The sequence below is a fragment of the Mus caroli genome, unplaced genomic scaffold (genome assembly GCF_978045245.1).
Source record: "Mus caroli unplaced genomic scaffold, Mus_caroli_1 scaffold_12, whole genome shotgun sequence".
In the NCBI taxonomy this organism is placed as follows: Eukaryota; Metazoa; Chordata; class Mammalia; order Rodentia; family Muridae; genus Mus; species Mus caroli.
The window spans coordinates 9,004,397-9,019,181 of NW_028227267.1; the positions used below are offsets into that span (position 1 = coordinate 9,004,397).

The 14,785-nt window shown below is 40.4% G+C and overlaps 1 protein-coding gene and 1 non-coding gene across 4 annotated transcripts in view; one reads left to right on the forward strand and one right to left on the reverse strand.

The window, feature by feature from the left end:
- Positions 1–14,785, forward strand: part of Fhit (fragile histidine triad diadenosine triphosphatase) — a 1,639,467-nt gene that overhangs the window by 681,392 nt on the left and 943,290 nt on the right. The gene's annotated exons all lie outside the window — the stretch shown is intronic.
- Positions 2,664–2,864, reverse strand: LOC115029268 (small nucleolar RNA SNORA73 family). The gene has a single exon (XR_003834845.1). It is a non-coding gene; the product is annotated as a small nucleolar RNA SNORA73 family (small nucleolar RNA).

Sequence of the window (14,785 nt, forward strand, 5' to 3'; positions counted from 1 at the left end):
GTTTCTAACTTGGAAGTTGAGGCTAACATGGACCACACCTATTTATATTGATGAGGAAGAAAGTCATATAAATGAAGTCATAGGGTCTATCCAATAGAATGTTCCAGAAAGTATTTCACAAGACTGCTCCCCCCCCCACACACACACCCAGTCCTGGTCATCTTTATTCATCATTCCCTAGGGTCTGGCTGAGGAGGAACTGAGCAGTCTCTATAACATCACCAGGCTCCATCCCAAGTGTGTGTTCCAGTCAGAGGTGTCTCCTGTTTTTTGTTTTTTTTTTCCTTTCTGAATGCTCTGACTTCGTTCTACTGTTTCAGTCTTCTTTGTGTATTGTAAGCCAGCACTCTTCAGAGTGGAATTTTGTGACATGACATTCTTTTTAGTCTTACTCCCTCAACAGGAAGAAAACTCCCTTTATTTACAATGCACTGAGGATGTGGGTCAGTGACAGTGATGTGTCTGACTTCTGTTGGGTTTGATCCCTGCTGTTGAAAAACAACAACAATGATAATGCTATGTAGTTTATGTACAGAATCCAAATAAACAAGGACTAGTATTGGAACATTAGCATATTAAAGGCTCCTGGAAGTCCTCACAGAAACGGAAGCAAGATAGAAAGAAGACCCAGTGAGACAACTGTGGCAGTTTTCATGATGGTGCTCCAAATAACCTACTGGCTAAAAACTCTCAGAGACAGTGAAAGGTTCTGGTCAATTATTTCTGTTTTATTACATACAAATTGAACAAAGAAGAGTCAGTTGCTTCAAAGTCTGTCTTACAAAGAAGCTGGAGTTGACTTATGAACTGGGGTGTTGGCTTCATCTGAGTACCAAGCTTGCTTTAATTGTAGGTGTGTTCACAGCTTATCAATGGCTGTCTCAGGCCCTAGTGCTGGACTTTCTGAGAGTTTTCATTTAAATATTTTGCTATAGAATGGGCAATAAGATTTAGGACTAATTGAAAACAATACCCAGTGAATCTATAAATAAATAATTACAGTTGTTTACGAATAACATCAGAGACCACTACTCAGGCTGTGTAATGGAAAGACGTTCAATAGAAATCCAACAAAATACTGGCTCAGAAAATTGCTTTCTGAAGATCAGAAGTAGATTTATTTGAGTCTACACATTTCTGATTATGCAGGAATATGTTACTGTGAAGTTTCAGGAGCTTTCAATCTTGAGATAGTCTTTCTTAATGCCTAGGAAGAAATTTGCTTCAGAATTAGGTGTAGAGCTCTCAGCTTTGCCTGCTTTCTCTCTTATGAGCTGTTGTCGTCTCTTGTCAGGTCATTTACTGACAAATAAGGATATAATCCCTCTTTTGATATTGTAGCTGACCTAGTAATATATATTCTTTGTTATTTTCTAATCTTGTAAAGTTAAAGGGAAAGGGTCCCACGAAATGGGTTTGATGCCTGAAGTGACAGAAAATGAAGATGACAGCAGCAAATGCAGAAAGAATAAATTCGAGGTGATTTGTTTGAATTAGCTTTATGGTCTCATGTAGTTTTGTGGACTGAGACCAGAAGCCAGGAATAATCAAAAAGCCTCTTGCCTAAAAACAAATGTATTTTCCAAGAACATTTTGGCCCAGCTAGATATTACACTGTAAGATCTTCATTCAGTAGTATGAATACAAAAGGCAAAGAACTGGACAGAGATTGTATGTCATATGCCAGAAATGGAATAGTACTTTTTTTATAGGACCTATTATATTTTTAAGTGTGGCTGTATGTTTGTGAGTGGTGTGTGTTTATGTACATGTGTGTTTTTATATGCATCACCTGTGTATATATTTGTGAATGAGGTGTGTGTGTGTGTGTGTGTGTGTGTGTGTGTGTGTGTGTGTGTGAATGGAGAGCCACGGTGATGCTGCCAACTGAACATCAGTCTTCTGTAAGATCAGCATGAGTCACTGACCCATCATCATTTTTCTAGGTCTGGACCGGCAGTTCTCAGATCACAGTTGTACAAAACAATGATGGCCTTTGTAATAGCTTTTTGCATTTTTCATGTTAGACAAACATGTAAAATTAGAAGAGATAAATAGGTTCTGAAAAACATTTTTGATTCTAGGCAAATAATTTTAAATTGCTTCGTTTTCCAGTTAACAGAAGAAGAGACTACATTTGGCACACCAGAGGCAACCGTGATAGAAGGTGTCTAAACAGCAACTGATCTCTGTTTACGGTGTGAGCAGTTTCATTCTGCCACAGCACTCAGAGGTACCTCATTCCTAAGTCATTCATGAGTGTGTATGAGTGTGTGTGCATGTGTTTTACCTAGACCTAGAGAGCTTTCCCCCTTGTAATGATATGGTCAAATGTAGTCTAGTGATAAATATCAAAATAAATGTTGAAATAATTAATTAATAAATCCAGACAGCATGTTAACTATCTACCTCAATGGTTTACATTCCAGAATGAAACACACACACAAGGCCTTTATATTTTGATATGCCTTAAACAGCACAATAGCTGAGCCACTGTCTAACTTCCATGTGATCAATTCATGTCCTGCAGATAATTCTGAGTTATTACTGACTAAATTCTATATTTTATGTTGGCATCCCTTGACCCACTTGGGCAGTCCTTTGGGCCTCACTCTCCTGGCTCCATCTCATGGCAGCTATGCCTCTCTGTCTGTGCTTTTTCCCCCTTATTTCTGCATGGTTTGTCTCCTCAGTCATTGTCCACAGGATGCTGAGTAGTTATAGGAATATGCAGGCGCAGACTCAGAAGCCCAGGTTCATCTCCAACGTTGTGGAAAGGGACTGTACGTCACTGGGCTATGCCCTAAGCTCCCATAAGCCACTAGGACAAAGCCCCGGGAGAGTGACCTCCTGTACTTCTTAGACATGATGTCTCTCCTCCTCCCCACACTGGATACTCTCTCCCTCCTCTTTCTCCTGATCACAAGCCTAGGAAATTCCAAAAACCCACCTCTGTCTGTCCTTCCCAGATATTGGTTATTGGCATTTTTATTTACCAATCTTAACCAACTGGGGGCAGGTTCTTGGAAGCTATGTGCAGACACTTGTGTAAGCAGTTTGGGGAATGTGACTAGCATTAATAATATAAGCAGCAACATAAAGGGTTTTTTTTTAATTTTTTATGTGAATATGTGTGTGCCCACACTACATGTGTGATGGATCATGTAGAGTCCAGAAGAGGTCATGAAACCCCTGGAACTAGGTTATTAATGTTTGTAAACCATCATGTGGATGCTGATAACTTGAACTTTTTTCCTCTGTAAAAGCTATAAGTGCTATTAACCATTGAGCTGTCTCTGCAATCCACAAACAAAATATTTCATTTACAATCAGAAAAAAAGTCTAGTTTGGAACACTTGTGTATCTCAGTACTTGTGGTGTGAAGGCCCCACTGTGACCAACTTCAAGTCATTGATGCATGTCAAGTAGTTTATACGATTCTGAAAATTTTAATAAGGTCTTCTCATGAGCAGTTGTGAGCTACCTCCTGCCCTCTTCTGTAGGAGTTTTCTTGGTTTCTTGTAATTCTGTGAGCTTGTTTTCAGAAAGTAGCTATAGCTGTACTTATAACTACAATGTTCTTGAAGGCACTGGAGAAAGTGTTCAGTAAATAGCAGCTTCTTTGATCTTTAAGCTCCCTTCCAATCCCAGACTTGCCATTCTTGCTCAAGAAGACATGCTTAGCCGGGCGTGGTGGTGCACACCTTTAATCCCAGCACTGGGGAGGCAGAGGCAGGCAGATTCCTGAGTTCGAAGCCAGCCTGGTCTACAAAGTGAGTTCCAGGACAGCCAGAGCTATACAGAGAAACCCTGGCAGCTGGCATACTCCTGATCTTTAGACATGGAGCCTTTATCTAAAGAGATCTTTGCATTAACAGAAACTGTGTAAGGAGGCAACCTGTGCTAACACAGGAAACCTTTGTCCTTCAAAACAAGGGTTGGCAAATCCAACCTACCAACTGAACATAACCTAATTCTGTGCAGTTCCTCACCAGGGGCTTTTCATATTTTCTAATTATTTTTTAAAATGGAAAGAATAATTTGTGACACAAGAAGATGATACCAAGCTCAGGTTGTAGGTTCTACTTTACTGGGCTTGTCATTCATACCCGCCATGTTCATCTTGTCATCTGGAATGTTCTCCTGAACCAGGAGACCTGAGGGCTAGCAAGACTGGTAGTTCCATTCTGTCCAGAGAATGTTTGCCAACCCTGGTTTCCAAGGCTGCCTTCAAAATAAGTATGACCAACTAGTTCAATGTTCTGGGTATGACTAAAGCTGAGCGAAACCAATAACATTCATCCTTCATATATTGAAAGGAGTTGCATAAGAAATGGAGGGGACTCACTGGTCTGGGGAGGCGATGGTTCATTGGGGAAATAGTTGCTATGTTAGCAGGTAGACCTGAATTTTGATCTCCAGGATCCACCGTGGTGCAGCTGTAATCCCATGCAGGGGAGGGAGATAGCCACAGGAGGATCCCAGGAACTTGTTACCCAGAGTCTAGCCAATCAGTGAGCTAGTTCAGGGAGAGAACCTGTCTCAAAAATAAGGTGGGGAGAGAGGGAAAGAAGATGCTCAGCATAGACCTCTAGCAGCCATAAACATGGACATGTACACATACCTCATACACACATGTACACATACAAACTCAGGAAAAATTTGCAAGGAGTATAAAAGGTTTGTAAGAATTCTCAATATGTAAAAAGCATTAAGTGAACAAGAAATTTCTTGCTTGTCTCAAATCACATCTGTTCATTTTCTTTTGAACTTGCTACAGGGGAAGCTTCTAAAGTTTCCTGGTGGATGATCAGACCTTGTCTTTGGATGCCAGGCAGAGACCATGATCCTCCTTAATCATGCTGTAAACCCATATTGCTGGTCCTACAGGGGCTGCATAGGAACACAGACTTATTCAATGTTGGTCATGGATGCTTTTGTTTTAACTACTCATCTTCTCTCCACGTCCAAATCCAGGACTGTTCTGATGATCACGAAGGGTGTTTAATGTGTTGGCACAGGAGCCCACAGAGCAGCACATAATAAACGCTACTTTTTGTTTGTTGATGGTGAATTGGTTCACATAGGAGCCCTTCACTCTTTCTGTCAAGGAGTTTAGCTCAATGGTTGATATGTATGAGGCTCTGGGTTCAATCCCCAACCAAAGAAAAACAAAGAGAGATCCTTTTCAAATGCTTTTATTTTTGTAGACAGAAACAAACATTTAATTTGACAGTGTCTTGACAGAAGTTTTCACATCCCACACACTCCACCTTAGGGGTGTCATCTGGAAATACAACTCATGGTATTTCAAAGCTTGTGTCTGGATGAAGGTTGGATGCTCTCACGCACGTCTCCTCCAGAAGAGGCTGCTTTTCTAGCAGGAAGCATTCCGGTGAGAGGAGGAAACCAGCTCATTGAATACATATACACAGTGTGAAGAATTCTGTTCTGTTAAAATACGTCTGCTAATAAAGTCCTTACCTCCAGGGGAGAAAGCATCCCCTAGTCCTGTGGTTGCCCCTATAGTCTGCCTTGACAGGCTTCACTATTCAGACAGCTCCAACAACCATAGGGATTATACTGTTTTAATCAAGTAAATCTCCACCTTGGCTGCACATTAGAAAACTCGAGTGTTATTAAAATACCCTAGTATCCAGCCTAAAATACCCCACTGTCCAGCTTATCCCTGTCTGAGGGTAGGAGCTTAGCACCAGTCTTTGAAGTCCTTACTACAGTCTTACTTTCAAGGTGCAGCCTGTGACCAAGGTTGAGAATCCCCACTGGAAACCCTTAGATTTCCTTAGACTTTTGTTTTTAAACCTTCTAAGCGAGATCTTGCTATCCTGTTACTATGGTGTTTGGACTTCTTAAGCATATTTAAGTGCAGCATCCATTGTCAGCTACTTATATTTCAGTCTCCTCTCCAGGGAAATTTACTGATGGAATCTTGTTTCATTAGCTTAATAAAGAGAGATTTTTCAGAAGGTAAAAGATGAGGATGATAAGAAATGCATTTTTGATGCCTCTGAGAGAAGAATCCCATTGTAAATTCTGCTGAGAGATTCTGCTTAGAATCACCTCATGGCTAAGCGCTCCAGATCCAGTTGGTTTTACCTGTCCAGGATGCCTTTAAATAGGGCAGTGTTCATTGTAAGGCAATGTTTTCTGTGTACTTCCTAATAGTGTTTTATATGTTCATGCCGATAAGTTGTTCTCTCATTAACATACTGCTCATTGTGTTTGGCTCATTATAGATATTTTCTTTTTTTTTTTTTTTAATATTTTTATTACATATTTTCCTCAATTACATTTCCAATACTATCCCAAAAGTCCCCCATAGCGCCCCCCACTTCCCTACCCACCCATTCCCATTCTTTTGGCCCTGGCATTCCCCTATATTGGGGCATATAAAGTTTGCAAGTCCAATGGGCCTCTCTTTCCAGTGATGGCCGACTAGGCCATCTTTCGATACATATGCAGCTAGAGACAAGAGCTCCAGGGTTCTGGTTAGTACATCATGTTGTTCCAACAATAGGATTGCAGATCCCTTTAGCTCCTTGGGTACTTTCTCTAGCTTCTCCATTGGGAGCCCTGTGATACATCCAATAGCTGACTGTGAACATCCACTCCTGTGTTTGCTAGGCCCCGGCATCGTCTCACAAGAGACAGCTATATTTGGGTCCTTTCAGCAAGATCTTACTAGTGTATGCAATGGTGTCAGCGTTTAGAAGCTGATTATGGGACGGATCCCTGGATACGGCAGTCTCTAAATGGTCCATCCTTTCATCACAGCTACGAACTTTGTCTCTGTAACTCCTTCCCTGGGTGTTTTGTTCCCAATTCTAAGAAGGTGCACAATGTCCACACTTTGGTCTTCATTCTTCTTGAGTTTCATGCGTTTAGCAAATTGTATCTTATATCTTGGGTATCCTAAGTTTTGGGCTAATATCCACTTATCAATGAATACATATTGTGTGAGATCTTTTGTGATTGTGTTACTTCACTCAAGATGATGCCCTCCAGGTCCATCCATTTGGCTAGGAATTTCATAAATTCATTCTTTTTAATAGCTGAGTAGTACTCCATTGTGTAAATGTACCATAATTTCTGTATCCATTCCTCTGTTGAGGGACATCTGGGTTCTTTCCAGCTTCTGGCTATTATAAATAGGGCTGCTATGAACATAGTGGAGCATGTGTCCTTTTTACCGGTTGGGACATCTTCTGGATATATGCCCAGGAGAGGTATTGCTGGATCCTCCGGTAGTACTATGTCCAATTTTCTGAGGAACCGCCAGACTGATTTCCAGAGTGGTTGTACAAGCTTGCAATCCCACCAACAATGGAGGAGTGTTCCACTTTCTCCACATCCTCGCCAGCATCTGCTGTCACCTGAATTTTTGATCTTAGCCATTCTGACTGGTGTGAGGTGGAATCTCAGGGTTGTTTTGATTTGCATTTCCCTGATGATTAAGGATGTTGAACATTTTTTCAGGTGCTTCTCTGCCATTCGGTATTCCTCAGGTGAGAATTCTTTGTTCAGTTCTGAGCCCCATTTTTTAATGGGGTTATTTGACTTTCTGGAGTCCACCTTCTTGAGTTCTTTATATATATTGGATATTAGTCCCTTATCTGATTTAGGATAGGTGAAGATCCTTTCCCAATCTGTTGGTGGTTTTTTTGTCTTATTGATGGTGTCTTTAGCCTTGCAGAAGCTTTGTAGTTTCATGAGGTCCCACTTGTCAATTCTCGATCTTACAGCACAAGCCATTACTGTTCTATTCAGGAATTTTTCCCCTGTGCCCATATCTTCAAGGCTTTTCCCCACTTTCTCCTCTATAAGTTTCAGTGTCTCTGGTTTTATGTGAAGTTCCTTGATCCACTTAGACTTGACCTTAGTACAAGGAGATAGGAATGGTTCGATTCGCATTCTTCTACATGTTAACAACCAGTTGTGCCAGCACCATTTGTTGAAAATGCTGTCTTTCTTCCACTGGATGTTTTTAGCTCCCTTGTCGAAGATCAAGTGACCATAGGTGTGTGGATTCATTTCTGGGTCTTCAATTCTATTCCATTGGTCTATTTGTCTGTCACTATACCAGTACCATGCAGTTTTTATCACAATTGCTCTGTAGTAGAGCTTTAGGTCCGGCATGGTGATTCCACCAGAGGTTCTTTTATCCTTGAGGAGAGTTTTTGCTATCCTAGGTTTTTTGTTATTCCAGATGAATTTGCAGATTGCACTTTCTAATTCGTTGAAGAATTGATTTGGAATTTTGATGGGGATTGCATTGAATCTGTAGATTGCTTTCGGCAAGATAGCCATTTTTACAATGTTGATCCTGCCAATCCATGAGCATGGGAGATCTTTCCATCTTCTGAGATCTTCTATAATTTCTTTCTTCAGAGACTTGAAGTTTTTATTATACAGATCTTTCACTTCCTTAGTTAAAGTCACGCCATGGTATTTTATATTATTTGTGACTATTGAGAAGGGTGTTGTTTCCCTAATTTCTTTCTCAGCCTGTTTATTCTTTGTGTAGAGAAAGGCCATTGATTTGTTTGAGTTAATTTTATATCCAGCTACTTCACCGAAGCTGTTTATCAGGCTTAGGAGTTCTCTGGTGGAATTTTTAGGGTCACTTATATATACTATCATATCATCTGCAAAAAGTGATATTTTGACTTCATCTTTTCTTTTTTTTTTTTTTTTTTTTATATTTTTATTACATAATTTCCTCAATTACATTTCCAATACTATCCCAAAAGTCCCCCATAGCGCCCCCCACTTCCCTACCCACCCATTCCCATTCTTTTGGCCCTGGCATTCCCCTATATTGGGGCATATAAAGTTTGCAAGTCCAATGGGCCTCTCTTTCCAGTGATGGCCGACTAGGCCATCTTTCGATACATATGCAGCTAGAGACAAGAGCTCCAGGGTTCCGGTTAGTACATCATGTTGTTCCAACAATAGGGTTGCAGATCCCTTTAGCTCCTTGGGTACTTTCTCTAGCTTCTCCATTGGGAGCCCTGTGATACATCCAATAGCTGACTGTGAACATCCACTCCTGTGTTTGCTAGGCCCCGGCATCGTCTCACAAGAGACAGCTATATTTGGGTCCTTTCAGCAAAATCTTGCTAGTGTATGCAATGGTGTCAGCGTTTAGAAGCTGATTATGGGACGGATCCCTGGATACAGCAGTCTCTAAATGGTCCATCCTTTCATCACAGCTACGAACTTTGTCTCTGTAGCTCCTTCCCTGGGTGTTTTGTTCCCAATTCTAAGAAGGTGCACAGTGTCCACACTTTGGTCTTCATTCTTCTTGAGTTTCATGCGTTTAGCAAATTGTATCTTATATCTTGGGTATCCTAAGTTTTGGGCTAATATCCACTTATCAATGAATACATATTGTGTGAGTTCTTTTGTGATTGTGTTACTTCACTCAAGATGATGCCCTCCAGGACCATCCATTTGGCTAGGAATTTCATAAATTCATTCTTTTTAATAGCTGAGTAGTACTCCATTGTGTAAATGTACCATAATTTCTGTATCCATTCCTCTGTTGAGGGACATCTGGGTTCTTTCCAGCTTCTGGCTATTATAAATAGGGCTGCTATGAACATAGTGGAGCATGTGTCCTTTTTACCGGTTGGGACATCTTCTGGATATATGCCCAGGAGAGGTATTGCTGGATCCTCCGGTAGTACTATGTCCAATTTTCTGAGGAACCGCCAGACTGATTTCCAGAGTGGTTGTACAAGCTTGCAATCCCACCAACAATGGAGGAGTGTTCCTCTTTCTCCACATCCTCGCCAGCATCTGCTGTCACCTGAATTTTTGATCTTAGCCATTCTGACTGGTGTGAGGTGGAATCTCAGGGTTGTTTTGATTTGCATTTCCCTGATGATTAAGGATGTTGAACATTTTTTCAGGTGCTTCTCTGCCATTCGGTATTCCTCAGGTGAGAATTCTTTGTTCAGTTCTGAGCCCCATTTTTTAATGGGGTTATTTGACTTTCTGGAGTCCACCTTCTTGAGTTCTTTATATATATTGGATATTAGTCCCTTATCTGATTTAGGATAGGTGAAGATCCTTTCCCAATCTGTTGGTGGTTTTTTTGTCTTATTGATGGTGTCTTTAGCCTTGCAGAAGCTTTGTAGTTTCATGAGGTCCCACTTGTCAATTCTCGATCTTACAGCACAAGCCATTACTGTTCTATTCAGGAATTTTTCCCCTGTGCCCATATCTTCAAGGCTTTTCCCCACTTTCTCCTCTATAAGTTTCAGTGTCTCTGGTTTTATGTGAAGTTCCTTGATCCACTTAGACTTGACCTTAGTACAAGGAGATAGGAATGGATCGATTCGCATTCTTCTACATGTTAACAACCAGTTGTGCCAGCACCATTTGTTGAAAATGCTGTCTTTCTTCCACTGGATGTTTTTAGCTCCCTTGTCGAAGATCAAGTGACCATAGGTGTGTGGGTTCATTTCTGGGTCTTCAATTCTATTCCATTGGTCTATTTGTCTGTCACTATACCAGTACCATGCAGTTTTTATCACAATTGCTCTGTAGTAGAGCTTTAGGTCCGGCATGGTGATTCCACCAGAGGTTCTTTTATCCTTGAGAAGAGTTTTTGCTATCCTAGGTTTTTTGTTATTCCAGATGAATTTGCAGATTGCACTTTCTAATTCGTTGAAGAATTGATTTGGAATTTTGATGGGGATTGCATTGAATCTGTAGATTGCTTTTGGCAAGATAGCCATTTTTACAATGTTGATCCTGCCAATCCATGAGCATGGGAGATCTTTCCATCTTCTGAGATCTTCTATAATTTCTTTCTTCAGAGACTTGAAGTTTTTATTATACAGATCTTTCACTTCCTTAGTTAGAGTCACGCCAAGATATTTTATATTATTTGTGACTATTGAGAAGGGTGTTGTTTCCCTAATTTCTTTCTCAGCCTGTTTATTCTTTGTGTAGAGAAAGGCCATTGATTTGTTTGAGTTAATTTTATATCCAGCTACTTCACCGAAGCTGTTTATCAGGCTTAGGAGTTCTCTGGTGGAATTTTTAGGGTCACTTATATATACTATCATATCATCTGCAAAAAGTGATATTTTGACTTCATCTTTTCCAATTTGTATCCCTTTGATCTCCTTTTGTTGTCGAATTGCTCTGGCTAGGACTTCAAGTACAATGTTGAATAGGTATGGAGAAAGTGGACAGCCTTGTCTAGTCCCTGATTTTAGAGGGATTGCTTCAAGCTTCTGACCATTTACTTTGATGTTGGCTACTGGTTTGCTGTAGATTGCTTTTATCATGTTTAGGTATGGGCCTTGAATTCCTGATCTTTCCAAGACTTTTATCATGAATGGGTGTTGGATCTTGTCAAATGCTTTTTCCGCATCTAACGAGATGACCATGTGGTTTTTGTCTTTGAGTTTGTTTATATACTGGATTACGTTGATGGATTTCCGTATATTGAACCATCCCTGCATCCCTGGGATGAAACCTACTTGGTCAGGATGGATGATTGTTTTGATGTGTTCTTGGATTCGGTTAGCAAGAACTTTATTGAGGATTTTTGCATCAATATTCATAAGGGATATTGGTCTGAAGTTTTCTATCTTTGTTGGGTCTTTTTGTGGTTTAGGTATCAGAGTAATTGTGGCTTCATAGAATGAGTTGGGTAGAGTACCTTCTGTTTCTATTTTGTGGAATAGTTTGTGAAGAACTGGGATTAGATCTTCTTTGAAGGTCTGATAGAACTCTGCACTAAACCCATCTGGTCCTGGGCTTTTTTTAGTTGGGAGACTATTAATGACTGCTTCTATTTCTTTGGGGGATATAGGGCTGTTTAGATCATTAACCTGATCTTGATTCAGCTTTGGTACCTGGTATCTGTCTAGGAACTTGTCCATTTCATCCAGGTTCTCCAGTTTTGTTGAGTATAGCCTTTGGTAGAAGGATCTGATGGTGTTTTGGATGTCTTCAGGATCTGTTGTTATGTCTCCTTTTTCATTTCTGATTTTGTTAATTAGGATGCTTTCCCTGTGCCCTCTAGTGAGTCTGGCTAAGGGTTTATCTATCTTGTTGATTTTCTCAAAGAACCAGCTCCTTGATTGGTTGATTCTTTGAATAGTTTTTCTTGTTTCCACTTGGTTGATTTCACCCCTGAGTTTGATTATTTCCTGCCGTCTACTCCTCTTGGGTGAATTTGCTTCCTTTTGTTCTAGTGCTTTTAGGTGTGTTGTCAAGCTGCTAATGTGTGCTCTCTCTAGTTTCCTTTTGGAGGCACTCAGAGCTATGAGTTTTCCTCTTAAAAATGCTTTCATTGCGTCCCATAAGTTTGGGTATGTTGTGGCTTCATTTTCATTGAACTCTAAAAAGTCCTTAATTTCTTTCTTTATTCCTTCCTTGACCAAGGTATCATTGAGAAGAGTGTTGTTCAGTTTCCACGGGAAGGTTGGCTTTCTATTATTTATTTTGTTATTGAAGATCAGCCTTAGTCCATGGTGATCTGATAGGATGCATGGGACAATTTCAATATTTTTATATCTGTTGAGGCCTGTTTTGTGACCAATTATGTGGTCAATTTTGGAGAAGGTACCATGAGGTGCTGAGAAGAAGGTATATCCTTTTGTTTTAGGATAGAATGTTCTGTAGATATCTGCCAGATCCATTTGATTCATAATTTCTGTTAGTTTCACTGTGTCCCTGTTTAGTTTCTGTTTCCATGATCTGTCCATTGGTGAAAGTGGTGTGTTGAAGTCTCCCACTATTATTGTATGAGGTGCAATGTGTGCTTTGAGCTTTACTAAAGTTTCTTTAATGAATGTGGCTGCCTTTGTATTTGGAGCATAGATATTCAGGATTGATAGTTCCTCTTGGAGGATTTTACCTTTGATGAGTATGAAGTGTCCCTCCCTGTCTTTTTTAATGACTTTGGGTTGGAAGTCAATCTTATCAGATATTAGAATGGCTACTCCAGCTTGTTTCTTCATGCCATTTGCTTGGAAAATTGTTTTCCAGCCTTTCATTCTGAGGTAGTGTCTATCCTTTTCTCTGAGATGAGTTTCCTGTAAGCAGCAAAATGTTGGGTCTTGTTTGTGTAGCCAGTTTGTTAGTCTATGTCTTTTTATCGGGGAGTTGAGTCCATTGATATTAAGAGATATTAAGGAAAAGTAATTGTTGTTTCCTGTTATTTTTGATGTTAAAGTTGGCATTTTGTTCTTGTGGCTGTCTTCTTTTAGGTTTGTTGAGGGATTACCTTCTTGTTGTTTCTAGGGCGTGGTTCCTGTCCTTGTATTGGTTTTTTTCCTGTTATTATCCTTTGAAGGGCTGGATTCGTGGAGAGATAATGTGTGAATTTGGTTTTGTCGTGGAATACTTTGGTTTCTCCATCTATGTTAATTGAGAGTTTGGCTGGGTATAGTAGCCTGGGCTGGAATTTGTGTTCTTTTAGTGTCTGTATAACATCCGTCCAGGATCTTCTGGCTTTCATAGTCTCTGGTGAAAAGTCTGGTGTAATTCTGATAGGCTTGCCTTTATATGTTACTTGGCCTTTTTCTCTTACTGCTTTTAGTATTCTATCTTTATTTAGAGCATTTGTTGCTCTGATTATTATGTGTCGGGAGGTAGGTATTTCTTTTCTGGTCCAGTCTATTTGGAGTTCTGTAGGCTTCTTGTATGTTCCTGGGCATCTCTTTCTTTAGATTTGGGAAGTTTTCTTCTATAATTTTGTTGAAGATGTTTGCTGGTCCTTTGAGTTGAAAATCTTCATTCTCATCCACTCCTATTATCCGTAGGTTTGGTCTTCTCATTATGTCCTGTATTTCTTGGATGTTTTGAGTTAGGATCTTTTTGCATTTTACATTTTCCTTGATTGTTGTGCCGATGTTCTCTATGGAATCTTCTGCACCTGAGATTCTCTCTTCCATCTCTTGTATTCTGTTGCTGATGCTCGTATCTATGGTTCCAGATTTCTTTCCTAGGGTTTCTATCTCCAGTGTTGCCTCATTTTGGGTTTTCTTTATTGTGTCTACTTCCCTTTTTAGGTCTAGTATGGTTTTGTTCATTTCCATCATCTGTTTGGATGTGTTTTCCTGTTTTTCTGTAAGGACTTCTACCTGTTTGATTATGTTATCATGTTTTTCTTTAAGGATTTGTAACTCTTTAGCAGTGTTCTCCTGCAATTCTTTAAGGGATTTTTGTGCTTCCTCTTTATTGTCTTCTGCCTTTTTATCAGTGTTCTCCTGCATTTCTTTAAGTGTGTTATTAAAGTCCTTCTTGAAGTCCTCTATCATCATCAGGAGATATGCTTTTAAATCCGTGTCTAGCTTTTCCGGTGTGTTGGGGTGCCCTGGACTGGGCGAAGTGGGGGTGCTGGGTTCTGATGATGGTGAGTGGTCTTGGTTCCTGTTAGTAAGATTATTACGTTTACCTTTCGCCATCTGGTAATCTCTGGGGTTAGTTGTTATCGTTGTCACTATTTAAAGATTGGAGCAGAAGCTGTGTTCCACTCACCAGCAGTCTCTAAATCCTGCGGCGGGGGTCGTGGGTAGCTGACAGTACCCCGGTGCTGGTCCAGCCGGAAGAGGCCTGTGGTCCTACTCAGGCCGTTTTTCTGCTTCCCTAACTAATGCAGTCTCTGGTCCCGCGTGCAATTGGATTGGAGCAGAAGCTGTGTTCCACTCTCCAGAAGTCTTAAGATCCTGTGGTGGGTGTTGTGGGTAGCTGGTGAGTGTCAGCTGACCCTGGGCCCCAGCTGCACAGGTGCTTT